At 45.7% G+C, this 18220-nt stretch overlaps 1 protein-coding gene across 4 annotated transcripts in view; it reads left to right on the plus strand.

The window, feature by feature from the left end:
• MAPK4 (mitogen-activated protein kinase 4) overlaps positions 1-18220 on the plus strand; it is a 171641-nt gene that overhangs the window by 56242 nt on the left and 97179 nt on the right. Inside the window, exon 1 of one of the 4 annotated variants that reach the window (XM_063795707.1) lies at positions 12008-12498. The exons of the other annotated variants lie outside the window; for them this stretch is intronic. The gene's annotated coding sequence lies outside the window, so the exon portion shown is untranslated. Of the gene's footprint in view, positions 1-12007; positions 12499-18220 lie in introns of those variants that run through there. 4 annotated transcript variants of the gene reach the window in all.

The following is an 18220-nucleotide window of genomic DNA, read 5'->3' on the forward strand; positions in this document are numbered from 1 at the left end:
AGTACTCAACTCTCCTCAGCCTCTGGAATGGGATTTCCTCATCCATAAAATACGGTCATTGTTATTTACTTCTCAGGATTGTCCTGAGGCTTAAATGAAATAATATATTTAAGAGGGCTTGTATTAGGGTTCTCTAAAGGGACAAAACTAATAGGATAGATAAATATATGAGGGGGAGTTTATTAAGGAGTATTGACTCACACGATCACAAGGTGAAGTCCCACAATAGACCATCTGCAGGCTAAGGAGCCAGGAAGCCAGTCCCAGTCCCAAAACCTCAGAAATAGAGAAGCCAACAGTGTAACCTTCGGTCTGTGGCCAAAGGCCTGAGAGCCCCTGGCAGGTCACTGGTGTAAGTCCAAGAGTCCAACAGCTGAAGAACCTGGAGTCTGATGTTCAAGGGCAGGAAGCATCCAACATGAGAGAAAGATGAAGACCAGAACACTCAGCAAGTCTGCTCTTTTCATTCCTGCTTTTATGCTGTCAGCTGATTAGATGGTGCCACCCAGACTGACGGTGGGTCTGCCTTTCCCGGTTCCCTGACTCAAATGTTAATCTCGTCTGGCAACACCCTCATAGACATACCCAGGAACAATACTTTGTATCCTTCAATCCAATCAAGTTGACACAGTATTAACCATCACAAGGCTTAACACATGTCCTGGCATAAAGGACATGTTGAATAAATGGCAATGACTGTTATCATTACCACCACCATCAACTTTATCTCTAAGGCTCCAGCTTTTGGCTGTAAGGCTTTATGTTTCTTTGAATTATTGTGCAAGATGGAGGACCCTTTGATGAGGGAATAATTATTACTGGATTTTTCCCTTTGCTCTTGGATTTTTGCAGGTTTTCTCAAAATAAGGCATAGTAGAGCCAGCCCATTGCAGGTAAAACAATTTGAACAGAAGACATCGGGGTCTGTAATTTCAAAGGCATTATTGAAACAACTTTTTTCTTAACAGAGGAAACAAAATTAATCTTTTAAATCAAGGAGGAAAATTATTTAATTTTAATGCTGCACATGGCAGGAAAATAAAGTGCAAAGTTTACAGCACTTTATTTCCTTCTTACCAGGAAGGAAGAAGGAAAACCCCATGGTATTATGTTTTGTCAAACATGACTTTCCAGGGACTAAACCAGACTTTGATTTTAGACCCCTGTTCATTCTAGTTTGGTAAACCCTTGACAAATTCCAGTCTGTTCCACCCACAGGAGAGGGTCATGTTACCATCTCAGCTGCAGAGCCGATGAGGTGGTTGTACCGACCTGTAGGATCCCAGAGCTGAGACCTGGAGATCATTGATTACAACTCTCTTCATGGGCCAATCAGATGTTATATGAAGAATCAAATGAGAGAAATGTGACAGGCTTCTGATCCTCCCACTCATGATTTAAAATCTTCTCTAGAACATTCTTGTTACAGCTTTACTACTACTTGTAACAAGACCTTAAGCCACCCCTCTTCCATCTCATTTTCTATCTCTGTGACTGTTCTTGCTTATAAAAGTCTTCAGCCTGAGCACCGAATTGATGCTCAGAGTTTATCTAAAGCCACAATCTTCTCCATGTTGTTCTTGACAAATGGTCAGTTCTTCTTCTTGAACATGTCCCATGACAGGGAACTCACTGCTTTATTAGGAATCAGCCGTTCTTTTGGAGGAGAGCTCCAACTTATTTGAAAACTTTCTTCTTTTGCCCCAAAACTGGTTTTCTAATATATATCTATCATATGTGTATGTATACACTTAGCCTTTTTTAACCGTCTGGATCAAGCCTACATAAAGTTTAGCCCCCTTCCCCAGGCTGCCTGGCAAATATTTGAAGCTAACCTACCTCCATCTCCAGGCTTGACCTACTGAGCTCTCCCATCATCTCTGATCCCTCATGATAGGTGATCCTTCACCTATCTGCTCATCGACCTCTGGGCTTCCCTGGTATTGTTGAAAGCGTGCTTGTTAAAGTCAGTTCACCCAAACTAGTTACTACGCCCTGTACCTGTTTTTCCATTTCTCCCCATTTTGCTTGTAAAGCTCTACTTGATACCCCCAAATAATAGTTTGATTAATGTTGGAGAAAAGAGGAAGAATATATACAGGCTAAGTTTTATGTCTCTTCATACATTTCTGTATCAACACAGCTTTTAAAAAACAGTTCCACCGTAAAAATGTATATATAAAATCTGGGGTTCACCAAGACCTTCAGGCCTTTTCCAGTGACTATTCCTGCATTTCAGATAAAACTAGGGGTAAACGCTGCATCTTTTATTTGTCTTTACTACATTTCCCTTGGCTTTGAGAATGTTTGTGTTTTTGCATTATCTCTAAAATGTATGAAGGTGATGTTTGTATCTATTTCTATCTTTAGAAATGTTAGAGACCACATGCAATTAGACACCATCTACAAGCTTAATGAGAAAGCACTGGCTTCATTGGTAAAAGCGTGACCATTATTATGGAGTGGGGCAGGTGTTTGAAAGGATGGATCAGGGCAAGTAAGAGCATCCCAAATCTAAAGAGAAAATGCAGACTGTGCCCCCGAGAATACTATCTGAAAGTCAGTATGGTAAACACTCAAGCCCTCCAAGATGCAGGTACCTGGCCCGGGTAACTGCCTTCTATAGAATATCTTTCTACAACCTAGATTGGTTAGAGTCATTACATGCTACTTATGCAAGAAGGTGAATGTAAACTGAGAACTGGTCAAATGTATCATTTTAATTAGGCCGTCTCCCTGCAAAAAGAAAACTATGTGAAAGATCTTTTGTGAAGAGCCAAATTTCTATAACATGTGCCAACCAGAGATTCCAGGCTAAAGGTATAGGAAGTCCTGATATTATATACTGACTAGTCTGCAATTATGAGACTTTTCATCAGGAAAAATTAAGTGATCAGCCATGATTTGTTTTTCTGTGAAGGGTTTACCCAGTACATCAAAGCTCAGTTTAAATTAAAGTGGACCCAGAATCATTTATTTATTTATTTATTTTAGAGACAAGGTCTTTGTTCCCCAGCCTGCAGTGTGGTGATACCACATAGCTCACTGTAACCTTGAACTCCTGGACCCAAGTGATCCTCCAACCTCAGCCTCCCAAGTAACTAGGACTACAGGCATGTGCCACCACACCTGGCTAATTTTTTTGTTTTTATTTTTATTTTTTTTAATAGAGACAGGGTCTCACTGTGTTGCCCAGGCTGGTCTCAAACTCCTGGCCTCAAGCAGTCCTCCCACCTCAGCCTCCCAAAGTGCTGGGATTACAGGCGTGAGCCACCACACTGGGCCTGGACCCAAATGGGCCTTCATCCAGTGAGACAAGCAAATTTCAGTGTCATTGATGACTGCCTCTTTGTTCCTGCGTCTTTTCAGTAAGACTTTCTCAATTCAGAGAGCACATTCACACTCCATGGAAACCTACTCATAATGCTAAACCTCCTTTTAACCATTTCATTCTTTTACCAAAGCTAAGCCAAATTGACTGATGTTTCTGTCCTTTCCCCTCTGCAGTCCTTTCTCTCTGTGGTGCTAGTGAGAGAGGAGGCACAGCCTCATGTGGGTCCACAGGGAGGCTGGCGTAAGTAGAGATGCTGGACTGAGTTACAGAGCTGCCAGCCATGAAACAGAAATAGGATATTGGCTCCCCCAAGGAAATGCAGGCTGTGCAACTTCTTTATTTGGGTTGGCAACAATAGGCATGCACTTTGCTTCTGCTGAGGCCTGATCACTTGCTGAATATTTATTTGTCCCAAAGATTATTTAGCTATCCTCAGGAATCCAGGCTCTCTGGCCAAGTTTTCTCCTTTGGCATGGGTTCCCAGTGGGGAATGTGACTGATCTTTTCTCCCTTCAAAAGGGGCCATAATGACCATCGAGCTGGAAGTGGAAGTGTTATAGGAGAAGAGCAAAATGGGACGCAAGAGGACCCATGACTTGTGAAGACAGCGGCAGAGCTGACTAGAACTTGGATCTCCAAATCCAGTGTTCTTTCCAGAAGGCCAGAATCTCTCAAACTTTCAGGAGCGTATCATTATATGAAGAACTTATTTAATAAAATGCAGATTTTTAGTTCTCCTCATTAGGAATTCTGACGCAGAATCTGCCTGTTTAATGTGTATCTTCATGTGGCCATGAACTGAGATACCATCTCTATGCATGAGATCACTCTGGCCCATCAACATTTACTTTCTGCTTATACTCACCCAGGGATGGGAGTGTTGCCAGACAGTTAAATATGAAAACCATCATATCTTCTTGCTCATTTTTTAAAAATTATAGCACAGGCCAGGTGCAGTTACTTGTGCCTATAATCCTAACACTTTGGGAGGCCGAGGTGGGAGGATTGCTTGAGGCCAGGAGTTCAAGACCAGCTTGGGCAACATAGTGAGACTCTATCTCTATAAAAATTAAAAATATATATATAGCATAAAGAATATTATAAAAACATTAAAATAAACTTGCAGAAAGAAAAAAAATCCACCCATGGCCCAGAGCTCCATCAAACCATCTATCTACTTTCCCTTCCATGTTTGGAGAGGTTATCCTTGTATTTAGATAACTATCAACCTAATAATTATTTTATCTTATTTTTACTTATTTTGGCCAAGTATCCTCTTTATTATTTGACTTGCTAAGAAACAGGGCCCTTGAATGCTATTAAAGAAGAAAAACAGTGCTTAACTTTATCGATCATTTGCTACATTACTGGGCACTGTGCTCAGGGTTTTATATACATTCACTCATTTAATCCCATCAGCCTTATGAAGAAGGTCCTAGTATCCCTGTTTTCCAGATTAGGAAACTGAGGCTTAGAAAGGATTAATAGCTTGTACCAAATTATAAATCTTCTGACTCCAAAACATATGCTCTTCTTTTCCAAACTGCCTTCTAGACAGCAGACAGCAGACAAAAGACAGAAGATGCTTGGCCTGCAGCTCTTCATCCCCATGAAGAAGGGAGAACTACACAGGAAACAACTAAAGGACAAAAATAACAACTGTTCTTAAGCACAAAAATGTGCCCTAAAGATACATAGTGCTGCAGGGAATGAGAGTGGGGCAATATCTATGTGAGCAGGAAGCCTTAAATACAAGGGAGAAAAATGGGGCACGATCCTAATGGCAGAGGCTGCTATTATAGGTTTGGGGCCAGCAGAATTACTTGGTGAGATGAAAAGTCACAGAGAGCCCCAATCCGCCACGAAGCCATCCATTTTAGCTGACTCTCCAAACAGACCCTTGGCCAGATCCACTAAACGTTTCAGATTTGACTCTTTCTCTCCAGAGCTGATAATCAGCACAGACAGGATCCCAGATGGTAGGAAAAAGGGGTGACAAGCTAGAGAATCAAGCTCTGAGTAAGTGCAGATGCCACCAGGAGCAAAACTTTTTTCCAGAAATGAAACCTCCATTGTTGCTAGAGAGTTTGAGTTCTAAAAGCTTTGCTTATGATTTCCCTGGAGTTTCTTGAGGGTCTCCCATATCCAAGTATCTGCGATACTTTCTGTCTTCACCATGCATTTGGCACTTAGCATTAGCTAATGCCATCATTTCATGCGCTGCCCATCACCATCGCTCCATGACATTTACTACCTGTGCACTGCACTGTGCCAGGCACAGAAGACATTTGTAAGTCTCTGCCACTGGGTGTGTACAGCCTTTCTGGGTAGACAGGGCACATCTTAATGCCTATTAACAGCCCTTACTGTTCACTGTGATCTCAGTAGACTTTATTATAAGGTGAAGCAGGATGTAGGGCAACCATTGAGAGGAAAAATCAAAAGTGGGTCAGACAGGCAGAGGAGGGAGAAGCCCTGAGGTGGTGATGGGGTTTTCAACCATGTATTTTTTAGGGGCCTGGCCTGGGGCATCACACGTGCCGGTGGGTTCCCTAGGAAGCAGAGTCTGCGCCAAGATTAACTTGAAGGGCATTTGTTATTCCAAGGGGTGCTTCTGGGGTTAAGGCTTGGGAAAGGGGGAAGAGGGAAGCAGGGTTGAAGGGTGGCTGGGCTGCAGGCACAGTGTTAGCTTCCTCTGATGCGTGGGGACTTCTGAAGCCAAAAAGGTCCTTCAGAGTTGCCCCTAGTTGGAGGCCCTTTGTACTTTCCTATCCTTGGCTGCGGGCTGCCCTGGACAGGAGGTGTGAACCCTGGCCAGGTGACTCCGTTCAGCCAGTCAGTCCTTGGAGGGGGCTGCCACTGAGTCTGCTGACAGCCTCCCAGCAGCCAGGGCAAGGAGGCCTTCATTCCTCAAGGGGGATTTGGGCCTCATGTACTGCCCTCAGAGAGGCACTCAATAAACATTGACACATTGGCTGAGAACACCTCTCTCCCTCATGTCACAGGGTCCCTGATTTGTGACTTGGACACAGGCAGAATAGGTTTGGAGCTACAGCATTTGTTTAAAGAATAATAATGAACCAGGCTGCAAAAGACCATTTTGTGAATGATTGTATAGCAGCCACCACAAACTGCTAAATGTATGGGTTTCAGACTTTACTATAAGAGCATCTTCTGTAATGAGAGTGAAAGCCAGTGCGCCCAAGCCAATTAATGGTTGTCGGGGAGAAAGTAGTGACCTGTACAGTCAGATACATAGTCTCATTTCACGTACTGTTTCCAAAAGATTTTTATTTTCAGGAACAGAGCCCTTGAAGTAAGATAACCATCTCCTGTGTACACATGTGGACGCAACTGTTAGTTAATTCAGGAGACAGCTAAGGAAACAAAATAATTTATAGTGTGCCTCCCTTCCAGGAGTTGAAGTAGCTCTTTGGGTATCATTTGTCAGGCTGTAAGAGAGCTGTAGGAGTTCAGAAGGGAGTATTTAATCTATCTGTTTTGGCAGAGATGGGGGAAACTCCATAGAGTGAGGTAAATTCCCTGAAGTCTCAGGCGGGGAGTGGTTAATTCAGAACTAGAACCTGGTCCCAGTCAGGTCTCAGCTCTTGATGCATCAAGCTCCTGCGAGCCAGGGGGGCTGGTTTCAAAAGAATTATAAACATTGTGCAGCAGTGTAGATTTTTCTACAAATTCATTTAGACTCATCCCAAATCAGCTTGTCCCCACTTTCCTGTCTGTGTAAATGGAACCTTCAACACCCAGTCCAGCAAAATAATTATCTTCTTTAGCCCTTCCTGTCCTCAGTCTTCACAGTGAATCTGTCAGCAGATCCCATTAGTTCCACTTCCGGAATGCATCTCGCGTCCCTCTGGACCCCCAACCCCATCCTTGACACTGAAGTCTAAGCCACCATCATCACCTGCCTGGACCACCTCAGGTGGCCTCCTTACTGTCTCCCTGTTCCAATTATTGTGGGGAACTGCAATACATTCTTTGCATTTCAGGAAATCAGCCAGAGGGAACTTGTAAACATGCAAATCAGACTACATCATTTCCCTGCTTGGAACACTTCGCTGTTTCCCAGTGCACTTGGGATAAAGTCAAAACCTCTTACCGTTTTAACATACAAGGTCCTGCTCTGTCCACCTCTTCAACCTCATCCCCAACCCTGCCCTTCTGGCTTCAGCCCCACTAGTGTCTTTGCTGAATACACCAAGTGTGTTCTGCCCCAGGGCCTTTGCACTTGCTGTGTGCACTGCCTGGATTGCTCTTCCTCAAGTGGCTACATGGGTGGCCCCTTCTTACCTTTCAGGTCTCAGGCCACGTGATTTCTTTTCAGAGACACCTTCTGGCCAAAATAATATTTTCCCCTGACGTATGCAATCACATCACCTGTCCCTATTTATTCCTGCTGATTTTATTTTATCTCTGTTTACTTACCTTGGTATTTGTCTTCTCTCACTGCAGTGTAAATTCCACCAGAGCAAGGACCTGTTTACTAGTTTATGGCTAACACAATGCTGGGGACAGAGCAGGATGTAATCAGCATTTGGCAAAAGTATGAATGGATATATGAGTATATGGGCTTTGTATGGCCTGTTGCACAAATGGAAGCAGAATACAAGAGTACCAGCCAAATTATAATTTCCCAATTACATTCCTAGATATTTGTACAATAAGTTATAATTTGCAAATATTTTATTTTTGGTTCCAGAAGAGTAAAGGAAATCAACACGTGAGCAGTGTAGTACTGTATATGGCGATGCTGTGGAGCTATTCCATGATGTTGCAGTCTTCCTGTTCACCTAATATTGTTAATAGTATATAACTTACAAAATAGTATATACTGTAGGGTCCTATTTGACTTTTGAAAATGTTATTATAAGCAGAAAAGACTAAAAGGATGTTACCAAAGTGTTAGCCAGACTTATCCTGGATGTTAGGGTTATTCTTTCTGTTTTGTTTTTCTTTTCTTTATTATCTGATGTTTATATGATGAATTTACAATTTTTTCAAAGTATAAGTTTGTTTTTTAATAATACCATTGGTGAATCCTTTTGTGATGGTGATGGTGTCATTGGTGAACATACTGTTTTAAGACAGATCTCTTCTAAGGTACACAGCTGCTCTTCTTGGTGGGCCCTGCCTGGTATGCCTGCCTGGTACAGCTGCCTGGGAAGCTTTGGCTGCCTGGGATCTAGAGAACTTGCTGTGTTCAGAAAGTGACACCTGAGAGCACCCAGCAGCAAGCTTAAAGAGTGTTGGGTCAGCTCTAAGCTTTGTCAAAACACAGGACCCAACCAAGAGAGCCTATCTTGTCCCTCAGCCTATGGCACTGAATTCCACTCTAATTCACTCTCTGGGGTACCTGGAAGATGAGGACTATCTGGAAATGAAAGACATCCTTGCTGACTGGCACTTGCTCCAGGACACTGGTGTGGAGAAGCTGAGGCCCAGGACCTGAAAACTCAGCCAGCTTTGTGCTTTCCCGAGCTTTCTCAGGGCACAGGGGGAGGCATGGGAGAGAGAACAAGTCAAGGAGCAACCAAAGCTGGTCCTGGAAAATGCAGGGTCTGCATCAGGGATGGATGGCCTCCATCACCCCAGGAGACCGAGCCTTGGTGACCAGAATCTTGGGATGCTAAGAGATGGCAAAAGCGCTGGGCATGAATTATGGCAAGATTTTTTTCCTTCCTCACTTTATCCTTGCACTTTATTTTTCTCCTTTGCTGGGTCCTCAGCATCATTCTTTGAGAGCCTTTTTCTAGCTTCCTCCCTCCAAAGACCGCAGGAGTCACAAACCCCCATTCCGTGAGCAAATGTGTATTGGGCTCTTAGCACATGCAAGGGCTGTGACACAGATGGCAGAGGAGGCCAAGGAGTAGAAGACAGCCCCTTCCTTCATGGAGCTTCCAGTTCAGTTAGAGAGGGAAGACATGCTCAGTGGGCAAAACAAAGTATAAGGTCTGAATACCATTGTAGACTCGGGGTAGCACATGCCCATACCAAAGCCAGGCTGGACCCAGGATTGGTGAGGTCTGAAGCTTATACAGCATTGGGAGATCCTCATAGAAAGAAGAGATAGAAAATAGCTAGAGCCCCTCCCAGGTCTCTGGAAGGGGCTCTTGCTAGTGAGGAGTTCTTGGCTTAAGCATTGTTAGTTTCTTGGTGTATTAGGGTTCTCCAGAGAAAAACCAATAGGGTGTGTGTATGCACACACACACACACACACACATACATATATAATGACATTTATTTTAAGGACTCAGCTCAAGTGATTATGGAGACTGACAAGTCCAAAATCAGCAGGGTGGTCTGGCAGGCTGGAAACCCAGGATAAGCTGAGGTTGCATTGAAGCCTGAAGGCCATCCACTGGCAGAATTCCTTCTCACTCAGGGGAGGTCCTTCATTTGTTCTATTAAGGCCTTCTACTGACTGGAAGAAGACCACCCACATTATGAAGGGTCATCTGCTTTACTCAGAGTCCACTAATTTAAATGCAAATCTCATCCAAAAACATCCTTACAGAAACATCCAGAATAATGTTTGACCAAATATCTAGGCACCGTGGTCAACCAAGTTGACATAAAATTAACCTTCACACCTGGCAAATCCACCTCTGAACGTGAGGTCTGTGGAGGGAGGAAATGCTGTGGACCAGATGGTCAGAGCAGGCTCCCTGGGAGAGGTGGACTTGAACCAACCTTGGGGATGGCTTGGGCATCATGGCGTCTGCGGTCCTTGCACACTGAGCCTCAGTGTGGACGGGGAGTCTGTCCCATGGCCTTGTTGGAGGCGGGAAGGATTCTGGGATGGCCGAAGGGGTTGGTAACCTTTGGCCCAAGGGGTCATCAAGGTGTCACATGTGGCCCACTTGCTCCGACACTGTCCCTCTCTGGGAACCTGTTTTTCCTTTTTCTCGTCCCCTCTCCCCTCCCATTCCTCATCACCCTTTCTTCCCGTCTCCTCCCTCAGGTTAAACCTGGAACGAGACCAGGCCCTTCGGGCTCCCAGGAAGTCACAAGGTGTCTCCAGCAGATGTGCTTCATCCAAATCCTCAGAATGAACACAGCTTGTCCCACACCCAAATCCTCAAGATGTTCAGGGGGCTCTGTAGTGTGTTCCCCAACCCTGTGCCCTAGTGACTCTTTGCGTTTGCACGTGGTGTCATTTATTATGCAGGTGTACTCTGTCAAGGGAGCCCCTCTGCTCACAGCACAGGGAAACCAGCCTCCTGGCTGTCTCCTGTCCCTTGTTAATCTGCAAGACAAATGGGTGTTGTCATTAGGCCTTGTCACTGTGAAGGGAAGGGAGAGTATCACCATTCCAGCTTGGCATTTTTGTCCCCCCTACCACCCCGCCCCCCGCCTACTCATCTTGGCCACATGGCCTCCATTTCCGCTCCTGCTTTGTTTCCTCAGCTGGCTCCTGCCCAGACTTCCTGTGAACCACATGGTCAGAGGAGGCTTCCTGGGAGAGGCGGACTTGGACCAGCCTTGGGGAATGGCTTGGGTGTCATGGCATCTGCTGTCCTTGCACATCGAGCCTCATGGTGGACTAGGGAGTCTGTCCCATGGCCTCATTGGAGGTGGGAAGGATTCCGAAGGAAGGATTCCCCTCAGGGGGAAGGTTCTGAAAGCAAGAAGCTGACAGCAATTATCTGAAGAGGTTACAATGGATAGCAATAGTTCCTTGAGGCCACAGACACTCCCATCTGGAACTTTCCTTCCACATCCCAACCACCAGCTTCAGGGGTGGCCCGAGCTCTGGAGGAAGGAGAGGCTGCAGCTGTTTCCCATTCCAGGCCAAACCGAGCCTTGAGATCCTTCTGACTTGAAAGCAGAGCTGAACACCCTGCCACTGTGTTGTCTTCAAACCAAAGTTGTTGCTTATAAGGACCCCTTGCCTGCATTTAGCTCTTACAGCATTGAACAAACTTCCTCACAGTAACCTGGCAAGGAGGGCAGAGCCTATGTTACGATCCCATTTGAGAGAGCAGAGGTGAGGCCCAGGACTTGAGACAGATCCCTTGGCTGGTACTGCCTGCCCAGGAGATGACACAGAATGCAGGGTCTCCCATGCCTGTGAGTTTGGATGGTGTTGATTAGGCCACATCCGAGACCTGGCTGCATAGGAGCCTCTCCGAATTTCCTCATGGGATTTGTGAGGCAAGTCTGGCGACAGCAGCATTCTCCCTGATGTCTTAGATTCTCATGTGAGTCCACAGGGCTCAGGCAAGCATTAGACAGACTGGGAGAGGTGACTCAAGGTGTTCTTTCAAAGCAGAGGAAACAGATTTTGTCATCAGGGAATAAGCTCCCACCAGGCCACCACACCCATTGGTCTGTGTGGTGACTCCTGACACTGGCTCCGAGGTAGGGTTCCCGGGCAGTGGGGGCTGGGGAGGAGGAAGGCCTGCTTCCCATTGTAGCCCTCCCCAGATGCTGAGTTGCAGCTAGTTCAGCTAATTGGCAAGAAGAGGAGAAGCAAAAATAGTGAAAATCTGCGAATTAATAAAACAGCCTTGAAGCAACCGCCAAAATGTGTGCAAATCATGAAGTAATTAGAAGTGTGAAGAATTCTATCGGGTTCGCTGTTTCCAAATCCAACATCTGATCGCTTTAGGAGGCCAAGGGCTGGCAGGCCACAAGGAGTAGAAATTCTTTCCATTGCCGTCTGATCTCGCCTCCCTGGGGCCTGGGTTCCCTTGAAATCCTTGCAGGGTCCTGGAAGTTTCCATGGGACTTGCTAGAATCAAATGTTGGCCTTTTGGGGGCCCGTTAAGCACACGCAACGCCTTATCCAAGTAGCATGTAATATTTTAGAATAATGCTGTTAAGATTTCGCAAAGTGTTTTTTGGATCCATGTCCTTATTTAATCTCTCACTATCACCAAATATTTTTATGTCAGTGTTTTTCAGAGGAGGGAAGCAAGGCCCAGAGAGTGAAGTGGTGTCAACTCAATTTTAAGAGCCCATCAGGAGCAGAACTAGGGCTAGAGCCAGGATCTTCTGATAGCCCCTCCGACCTCTCCTCTCCTACCCACATTCCTCCTGCGGGCTCTGCTGCATCACTCAATGGTGCCAGGCATTTGTCTATCACAATTCTCTCAGCTAACAGCCAACTACTGTTCTCTCTGGCCATGGTTTATTACATTTAGGTAAGTTGTTCAACCCATTTGTTTGATTAATAAAATAAGACCCAGGCACATTTAGTGATTTGTCGATTTTTCATTTTATTTTATATCCAGATTAGACTGGGGAGAAAAGTATTTCTTTTCTTTGTCCTTCTGGAAACACATTATAGAAAGAGATTTCAGGGCTGAAGCCTTGTGGTATACCTAATGCGGAAGGGTAGAAGCAATATGTGATTAGAGTTTCATTGCTTGACTTCGTTCTTTCTGCTTTGTGGGGGCTTTCTCAAGAGTAAGTGCTCACATTCGCTAAGATGAGGGAGGGCATTGCTCAGGGCTGAAATGCAGTGTATTCAGGCTTAGAAATTCTGAGAGCAGAAACCGGAGCAGAACCCTGAGAGAATCATGTAACAAGCTTGACGTGTGTTGTTAATTCCCCAAGCGGTAGCAGAAAGCTCCCAGGAGGCTGGCGTTTACATGGTTTATAGCCAGACTGAGCAAACAACAGTGTGATTAAGTTACACGCATTAGTTGGCTCCATAACCAGAATAGAAATGTATGTTTTAATTTAGGATGGAAAGTTTTCAGCAAAGCACTTGCTACTTGCACAGACTTGTCTCTGGTCCTCAAGTTTGGCCAACAGTGGAGCACTCTGTGGGAGAGGAAGTCAGAGAGTTGGAGGCAGGTCCAGGAACATAATTTGCAGGGCACAAGTGCAAGATGAAAATTCATGCTCCTTGTTCACAAATGATGAAGAAATTCAAGACAGCGACAGCAGAGCATCAGCTAAATGCATGGTCCTTTTGAGCTTCGTGGGGCACTGTGACCCCATGGGCCATCCGTCTTTGAGGCTGGACCATGTTGGAAACCACTGGAGAAGGCAGGGGGTGGGGGGTTGAGCCTGGGGCTCAGAGGTTCTGTGTTAACCAAATGCCACTCAGCTGGAAGATCAGCGATGGAAATCAGTTAACATTTAAGAAATCACCTGGAGGCCCAGGCTCTGTTCCAAGCCATTAGGGATTCGGCAGTGAGCAAGCAAGGGCTGCTGTGAGTAGGTAAAACTGAGGGTCTTGTCTGTACCTAGGCTTCGTAATAATGATGCCCATCACTGTTGTAGGACCAGGCACGTTATTAAACATGTACATGTGTCTAGGCATGTTAAGGGCTTTAATGAACATTAGCTTTAGACAGACACGTAAACAGCAGGTGAATGTGTGATGGGGAACCTGAAGGAACCTCCTGTGTTGGGAGATGGGGGAGGGGAATGCCTAACCCATAGTGGCATTCGGTCTGGTAGGATGCTGGCCGAGTTCCCTTTGGATAGATACTGAGACTTGAGGGATTTATGCCCCAAAGCTGTTTCCTCCTGTCTTTTTTGGTTTTTAGACAGAGCCTGTCTGTGTCACCCAGGCTGGAGTGCAGTGGCACGATCTCTGCTCACTGCAACCTCCGCCTCCTAGGTTCAAGCGATTCTCATGCCTCAGCTTCCTGAGTAGCTGGGATTACAGGCGTGCACCACCACGCCCAGCAAATTTTTGTATTTTTAACAGAGACAGGGTTTCACCATGTTGGCCAGGGTGGTCTCAAACTCCTAACCTCAAGTGATCCACCCACCTTTGCCTCCCAAAGTGCTGGGATTACAGGTGTTAGCCACTGCATCTGGCCTGTTTCCTCCTCTCTTTCTCTCTAGACCAACCTTCCATAGCCATTCTGGGCATCCAGGAGTACCCAGGATATAGGTGCTGACCTGACCCAGCTCCTCTGTCCACAATGTCATCCTCTTCGGACACATCCTTCAAGGTCCTAACTAAAATTCTGCACTCCTCTGATCCTGCACCTGGCAGGTGCTTAGTGGTCTGCTGGGTAAACAAATATTAGGATTAGCTCCTCATCCTAATATTCACAGCCCTCCGCAGTCTGACCACGTCTGCCTTTTGGCTGTGCCGCTGCCATCCCTCCAGTACACAGAACCAGCCTCTCTCCCTGAATCGGCCTCCACATTTGTTTTTCCCAGCTGGGAGCCTCACCTGTCTTTGCAACTTTGGTTCAGTTCCACAGACAGGTACCAAATGCCTCTGTTTACAGCCTTTCTCCGACCAAGGTACAGTAGATCTTCATTACCCATGGATTCTGTATTTGCCAATTTTACTACTCCCTAAAATTTATTTGTATCCCCAAACCAGCACTCACAGTCCTTTCACAGTGATTCGCTGATGTGCACAGAGTGGTGAAAAATTTGACTCACCTGACATGCACATTCCCGGCTGAGGTCAGACAGGGTGACACGCTGCCTTCTGGTTTCAGCTCTCATACTGCAAACAAGTGTCTTCGCAGTCTATTTAGTGCCACTTTTTTTTATTTTGCATTTTTGTGCTTTTTTGTTGATGGTGATATTGCAGTTCTGAAACGGCTCCTTAAGCATAGCGCTGAGGTGCTATCTAGTGTTCCTAAGCCCAGGGAGGCTGTGATGTGCCTCACAGAGAAGATGTGTGTGTTAGATAAGCTTTGATCAGACATACGGTTGGCTGTGAGTTCAATGTTAATGAATCAACAATATTCTGGTACATCCAGAAAAAGGAAGAGGAAATTCACTAACAATGTCCATGAGACCACTCCATTGTTGCCATCAGAGGCTGGCAGCAACATGACCATATTAGAATGTAACTACCATGAATAAAGAGGGTCAACTTAGCGTCTCCTAAGTGTGAGGCATCATTCAAACCCTTCCTGAACTTTGTGGCTTTCTGCTCAGTCCAGGACCGTGTGCTTGCTCTGTCCTGCAAACTCATTTTGTACCAGCATCTTCCCATTGTATTTAGTACTCAGACTCTGACTTCTGATGCCCCTTGAATTGTTATTTTAACTCTCCATGTGTGGCCCCCAGATGATGGTCAGTCCTCTTAGGGCAAAAACCTACTGGCCTCACAGTGTCCTTCCTGGAGAGATGTGCTGAAGCCAAACGTGGAAAAGTTGTCTGATTAGAATGTGTTTTCAGACAGATACTAAACACAGTAGGAAATAATACAACTTTATCAGCAAGATAAATACAATCTTTATCAGCAAGGAACACTTCAGAGTGCCTCCTGCCTCAGGGTGGTTGTGAGAATCAGAGATGTTTGTAAAAGCACAAAGTGAACTTGGAAAGTGCCATGTAAGTGTTAGGTGTCTGTTGCTGTTGGCACGTGTGGGTGGCCATGAGAAAGGCACAGTGGGGGAGCTGCTGGCCTGATCTCCTAGGTATGGGCCCTACTGTGGTTAGAGGCTTCCAAATGGGGCCCCAGAGTGTCAAACCTACCAAGTATTTCATGCCGTTGAGGGGAAAAGGTGGCATCTCAGGTGGCCTTGGGTTAGGTCCCCTGGGGCGGCGGCCTCCTCTTAGCTGGCAAAAGCCACGTATTTCTCTCCAACTTTCACGTGGCTGGGAGTTACCGTGGGCATTCTGTGGATTGCAGACTCTGTGTTTCTTCTCTTCGGTGAGGGGAGGCCAATTTTCTTTTTGTTGCTGTTTGATTTCCAAATAATTAGATTTGCAAAGTTCTTTCGTGTTATGTCAGAATCTGTCATTCCAGTGCCCAACTCAAATGTCACCTCTATCAAGACGCTGCTCCTGATCTTTCCCTTCCAAATGAGTCATCCAGCATCCCCTCTGCCTGTAGTATTTCCCTCAACCTTGTCTCTTGCGTTCTTTCATGTTCTGTCATGTTCTGTCTCTCGTTATGGAATATTGTGAGTTATATTATACACCTCTGGACTTTAATCATTCCTTAAGGACAGAGACTGAGTCTGGTTTAATTTTTTTTTTTTTTTTTGAGACAGAGTCTCACTCTGACACCCAGGCTGGAGTGCAGTGATGCAATCTCGGCTCATTGCAACCTCAGCCTCCCAGGTTCAAGCAATTCTCCTGCCTCAGGCTCCTGAGTAGCTGAGAATATAGGCATGTACCACCATGCCCAGCTAATTTTCATATTTTTAGTAGAGACAGGGTTTTACCATGTTGGCCAGGCTGGTCTCAAACTCCTGACCTCGGGTGATCCACCTGCCTTGGCCTCTCAAAGTGCTGGGATTACAGGTGTGAGCAACTGCGCCTGGCCTGATTTTTTTTATATATACCGCTGTGCTAAAAACACAATGCTATAAAAACACAATGCTATTTTGTTTTTGTTTTAATTGTCTCTTGGACTGATGGAGTAATTTACTAAAAGCCTTAACAAAGGTTAAGGCTGTAGTCTGGATTCCTGGAGCAATAAGGAAATGGGTGTGCCGAGGTCACACTCCAGCTCCCATGTCTCTGTGTGGCAGGGAAGAATCAGCGCAGCTCTTGTCTCCTCTGCTGAGGGGAACAGCTGGTTTGTGGCATAAGAGAGATGGAAAGGACACAAGGTCTTCTCGTGGAGTCTAGAGACTTTGCGAAGGCACTGGGGAATCCCTTTTGCTGGAAATTTTTAGGCAAAAGTGACATGTGTCTGTCTGGAATGGTTGCCTGGAAACAAGTCTGCCTGGGAGTGAGCCACTGTGCCCATCCCACCCTCGCTGGACCCAGTAAGAGCGCCTGGGCCCTGGCCTGTTGTGGCAGAAGGGTTTGAAGAGGTCCCACGTCCTGTAGCAGTGCGCATTCATCCCGGTTGATGTATAAACATCATAACAAGTCCTGGCTCAGAGACTGTTCTAGTGCCTGCATCCCTAGCATATTTGACAACACTGTGGGCTCTGAGGGCTTGATTCTTCTCAGGGGACCTCTCTTTGCTCAGTGGCTTCCCACCGCAGCCACTTGGGCTGGCTGCTGCCAGATTAATCTCCCCAAAACACTTTGATCTAAGGCTCAGAAGCCTTAAGTGGCTTTGCACTGCCTAAGGGATAAAACCTAAACTCCCGAAATCTTACTGTGAAGTCCTGGAGGGCAGGGACTCCGTCTGATACTCCTTTGTAGTCTCCTCCTGATGGTTGATAGGGTTGGTGATGAGCTGCCCTGTGTCGGTTTGATTTTATCTGTGGTCACTTCTGGAGAATTGCGAGACTATAGGATTTTCTGTCAGCTGGCCAATTCTGCATCTAAGGTAGGAAGCATCATCTGCTTTCACTGTGGTGTGTTGCTTTTGCTTGTAACTAGGTGGGGGCCTTAGTAAGAATTCCAGGAACATTGTGCCATAAATTTGGATTTGGGGAGGGGGAGGGGGTGTAGGAGAACAGTAGTTTTGTAGGAGGTTGAAATTCAGAATTTGTTTTTTCCCAGCTCCCTGTGGTTCCCAGAAAGAAACCTTTTTATAACTCTCAGGTGCACCATTTCTCTCTTTTCCAAATATGCTCAATGAAACCCGGTGCCTCCCTTCCTATCAGGACTGGAGCAGAGCTGAGCGGGGGTGTTCTGAGCAACAATTGGTTCTGCTCCTGAAAGGGGCAGGATGTCAGCACCTGGTGTGCATTAATTCAAGTGTTGTTTGCCTGGCATGTGCAACTTTTTTCAGCATGGCTGTCAGGTGTTTTTTTTTTCTTTTTTTTTTTTCCTTTTCTGAAAAATTGAGGAAAGCATGCTCTCAGACTGGGTTCAAGAACAAGGTGAGGTCAGTTCCAGGAGTGAAAGATCTGAGTGGTCCATTGTCAGGACTGGGAAACGGTAGCCAAACACGAGTAGTCTCTTACTTCTCTGAAATCCCTTGGCGTTTATTTTGTTCCTTGATCATTGGCGTGGATCACATCCTGCCTTCTGTCGTATTTGACTTACATCAGTTATTAGAGCATTACCTCTTTTAGA

Source organism: Pan troglodytes, chromosome 17 (genome assembly GCF_028858775.2).
Source record: "Pan troglodytes isolate AG18354 chromosome 17, NHGRI_mPanTro3-v2.0_pri, whole genome shotgun sequence".
In the NCBI taxonomy this organism is placed as follows: Eukaryota; Metazoa; Chordata; class Mammalia; order Primates; family Hominidae; genus Pan; species Pan troglodytes.